Below are 5,258 nucleotides of genomic sequence, written 5' to 3' on the forward strand. Positions count from 1 at the left end.
AAGGCTAATGAATATTGAGTGTTGGTATCAGGTTAATGTTGCTCATATTGTCAATAAGGAAAGAGGATTCCTAGTCAGATGTACAACAATGCATTCAACCAATATGTGTCTTCTGCATTTAACCCAACCCCTCTGAATCAGAGAGGTGTGGGGAGGGTTAACTGCCTTGCTCAAGGGCAAAATGGCAACATTTTCCACTTTGCAGACTCGAGGATTCGAACCAGTGACCTTTCAGTTACTGACCCAACGCTCTTAACCACTAGGCTACCTGCCGCCCACAATAAAGAAACAATGAGGGCATTAACGGACATATCAAGAATATTTCAAGGACAGCTTTTTTCCATCTTCGTTACATTGCAAAAATCTTACTGTAGTCTCACTGACACACATACTGTAGTCTCACATACACACACTTACTGTAGTCTCACATACACACACTTACTGTAGTCTCACTGACACACATACTGTAGTCTCACTCACATACTGTAGTCTCATTGATACACATATTGTAGTCTCACTGAGTCACTTACTGTAGTCTCACTGACACACATACTGTAGTCTCACTGACTCACTTACTGTAGTCTCACTGACACACATACTGTAGTCTCACTCACACACATACTGTAGTCTCACTCACACACATACTGTAGTCTCACTCACATACTGTAGTCTCATTGATACACATATTGTAGTCTCACTGACACACATACTGTAGTCTCACTCACACACATACTGTAGTCTCACTCACACACATACTGTAGTCTCACTCACACACATACTGTAGTCTCACTCACATACTGTAGTCTCACTGACACACATACTGTAGTCTCACTCACACACATACTGTAGCCTCACTCACACACATATTGTAGTCTCACTCACATACTGTAGTCTCATTGATACACATACTGTAGTCTCACTGACACACTTACTGTAGTCTCACTGACACACATACTGTAGTCTCACTGACACACATACTGTAGTCTCACTGACACACATACTGTAGTCTCACTCACACACATACTGTAGCCTCACTCACACACATATTGTAGTCTCACTCACATATTGTAGTCTCATTGATACACATACTGTAGTCTCACTGACACACATACTGTAGTCTCACTGACACACATACTGTAGTCTCACTGACACACATACTGTAGTCTCACTCACACACATACTGTAGCCTCACTCACACACATATTGTAGTCTCACTCACATACTGTAGTCTCACTGACACACATACTGTAGTCTCACTGACACATTTACTGTAGTCTCACTGACACACATACTGTAGTCTCACTCACATATTGTAGTCTCACTCACATACTGTAGTCTCACTGACACACATACTGTAGTCTCACTGACACACATACTGTAGTCTCACTGTCACACATACTGTAGTCTCACTCACACACATACTGTAGCCTCACTCACACACATATTGTAGTCTCACTCACATACTGTAGTCTCATTGATACACATACTGTAGTCTCACTGACACACTTACTGTAGTCTCACTGACACACATACTGTAGTCTCACTGACACACATACTGTAGTCTCACTGACACACATACTGTAGTCTCACTAACATACTGTAGTCTCACTAACATACTGTAGTCTCACTGACACACGGTTTCACTCTGGCACATGGGCACATGGATAGAGACATTCACACTGGCATGCATGCACCTTCTCCTGTCTGTCTCTCCCTCACACACTCACATATGCACATGACGCAAGCCATAACATACACACATGCATGTACCCGCCAACCTGTGTGTGCATGTATGTATAGACACGCACGCACGCACACACACACACACACACACACACACACACACACACACACACACACACACACACACACACACACACACACACACACACACACACACACACACACACACACACACACACACACACACACACACACACACACACACACACACACACACACACACACCATCCCCTGGCACTGACTACTCCAGAGGATAGACTGTGTGTTTGTGTGTATGTGTGTGTGTGTATGTGTGTGTGTGTGCAGAGGGGGTCAACAGAGAGAGCGATTGAGAAGAGCTCTACCAATACGCACCACGTGGGGGCGACATAGGGGATGTGTGTGTGCCACTGCCAGAGGCTCCAACACTGATGCATTGCTGTCATGGATCTACATGCTCCACTTTCCTTATAACGTCCACCAATCACCTTACTGGTTGGGACTCCAGACCAGTCAAATAGGTCTCTGGTAATCCTTATGTTATGAGCAGTTATTTAAATGAAGACCTTGTTTGCTTATACAGTAAGCCATACAAAAATCTCTCTAGAAATGACAGTTTTTAGATGGACAGTAGATACAACTTTTGATACAGTGATCAATTAAAGTGCAATTTGTGTTCAGGTAGAATAGGCTTATTTATGCACCTACCTTTTCTTCTGTTACAGCTCCAGATATTGCTTTGGAAATCCACCTTTTGTAGAGCATTTAGTGTTACTGTGTATTACTCACTACATAACAGGCCCCATTGTGACAAGAAGTACATAACACCAGAATACTGTACCATTCACTCATTTGATATATTCCAGTACTAGAACACCAACCTGGTCTCAGGGCAATTTGTAGGATTTGGTACATAAATATATAATCTCCATTTGTATGATTATTGCGTTACGTTAGGTTACATTATGAATGGAATGGCGATCTTACAATATCATATGACTTAGAGGACGTATAGTATCACACATCTTATCTGGTCGTACAATGAAATACGAATTGGATGACTTCACTTATCATTCATCTTGACAAGGGGTACTGTATTATACGTCGTTCTCTGAGACCAGGTTGCTTGTTGCGTTTTAACAACAAAGGAGAATTACGGGGAGAATTTACGTTGGTGGTTAGGAGAACTGACGACAAAGGTTAGGATAATTTACGTAAAAGGTTAGGTGAATTGGGTTAAGGTTAGAATAAGGGTTAGGGGAAGGGTTAAATTAAAATGCAACATTTGGGAGTAACTGATTACGTATTCAGTTACATGTAATTTGATTACAAACAAACTGTAATCAGTTACGTTACCAGCAAAAATATTCTAATCAGTAATAGGATTTCAGATACTTTGAAAGTAAGAAACCACTATGGTGACAGAGACCACTATGATGACAGAGACCACTATGATGACACACCAAAAGCGTTTGATGGATCATTTTTGTCTTCTTCTAATGCTTCTTAAGGGGAAAGTAATCCAAAAGTAACTGAAATTAGTCTGATTATTTGACTGAGTTTGGGTAATCCAAAAGTTACATTACTGTTCACAATTTTGGACTGGTAACTAGTAACTTAACTGATTACATTTAGAAAGTAACCTACCCAATCCTGCTAAAATGCAACAGTTGTCCCCGACGTGACTTGAACGCGCAACCTTTTGCTAGATGGTCGCGGTTTAAGCCCACCTTTCCTCCCCGACCAACCTCCATACTTTCTGTATAAAGTAACTAGACCATTAGTACATATCATATGTCTTGGAGGTGCTCAGAAATAGACGGGTTGGCTGACAATGTCACGAAAATGCTGGGCGCACATCGATGTGGTCGGAAGCCGTGCTTTGTTATGATTCTGAACAATCAGAAAGCTAGCAACAATGACAAGAAGCTGTCATGTGGGGAATCGTAGGTGGCTCGTTTCACCTAGTTTAATCTTGTTCTTGATACCATGTCTTGTTTTGACGTGTTTTGACTGATTTCATGTCTATGCTAATATGGCTAAAATTCACTAGCTAGCTAAACCAACAACTGTAACAACGTATTTAAGAGACAACAAGTGCTCATTATGCAAATGTATTTGTTTTCAATAAACATTTGGAGACTAAATATAGTTGACATGTTGTCAACAATCTAACCCAACCCCGTCTGTTATGCCCCAAAGTTGCGCACGCATCGGTTTTGTTGCTAAACAACCAACTCGTCTATATGTATAGTATGTTTCGCATGGCTCTGAGGCCAGGCTGAGCACACTTGATTTTAATCTAGGTTTGAATATAAATTGACCAGTTGAACCAGTAATGGAATAGTAATGGAATAGGTCAAATAAGTGGAACAGCTGGGAGTACTCACAGAGAGGTTTGGGAAACACTGCTGTATAAATATCTCCCTGTCAATATGCGAGATGTGTATTATCTGGTATCTCAGTGTGTGTAGATGACCCAAATCTGCAAGGAATCATGGAGTCTTTACAGAAAAAGACTGAAGATGTCCCCTATAGAGCAGACATGTTTTTGGGGAGAAATCTTTTTTTTCCCACCACAGTTATCTGGGTGTCACTGGCCTTGTATCAAATCTGTCTGCTATTAGATGATATACCGTATTTATGATGTATCTTGATACCCAAGACTATTCAACCACAACCATAGACAATTGACATTTTACCTGATTGGTTGTAACTTTTAAATATTTAACATCAAATCCAGAAATGTAGCTCATATCCACTGAAGTGATGTGAGTTTTAACAAATCTATTGCCGTCAGCTGTTTGTTGATATAATATTATTCTGGAGCATCCACATTCCCTCTCTTACTGTTTACTTTGGATCTTGTTTTGTTTCAGACCACCATTCCTCTCCCTGAACTTCTCTGAAAACCCCACAACAGAGAGCCAGCACAACAATAGTTCTGGCAACTACAGAAAACATTGCCCCTTATAAATACACCATTCAATTCAGACCTGATAGCCCATTAATCCTCTATAGCCATTGCCTTGATCGTTTACCTTATGGATACAGCTGTTGTTTGCACAACAACACTGATGCTTACTTGTTATGAGTGCCTTTGAACTTTTAAGAGAGGTATAAGAGTCTCTCCAGCACTCATGGCGTTTGGTGTGTGAGTGTAGAATATTACAGTGTGAATACTTTCTCACCTGCTTTCTCCTCATGACCTTGTTCACCTGGAAACTCCGTCCATCACTGTGAAGTCTATACTGTACCATAGATATTACAGCGCCATCTAGTGACAGGGCAAGTAGCGCCCGCCACACACCTACCATAGAGTTGGTTAGAGGGCGCACTTGTCACAAAACCAATGCTATCACAGAAGCAATAATGGCAAAGATAGGGGGTGGGCCCTCTTTCCAACTCTATGACAATGACACACACAATGTGGACATACCAAGGGTTATGACCTCTGATGGTGACACCCCCAGAAAAATGCTGCTTTTTAATTGGTATTTTTATTTGGTTCAGGACACCTTAGGCGGAGCCCCTGC

Source organism: Coregonus clupeaformis, chromosome 11 (genome assembly GCF_020615455.1).
Source record: "Coregonus clupeaformis isolate EN_2021a chromosome 11, ASM2061545v1, whole genome shotgun sequence".
Taxonomy (NCBI): Eukaryota; Metazoa; Chordata; class Actinopteri; order Salmoniformes; family Salmonidae; genus Coregonus; species Coregonus clupeaformis.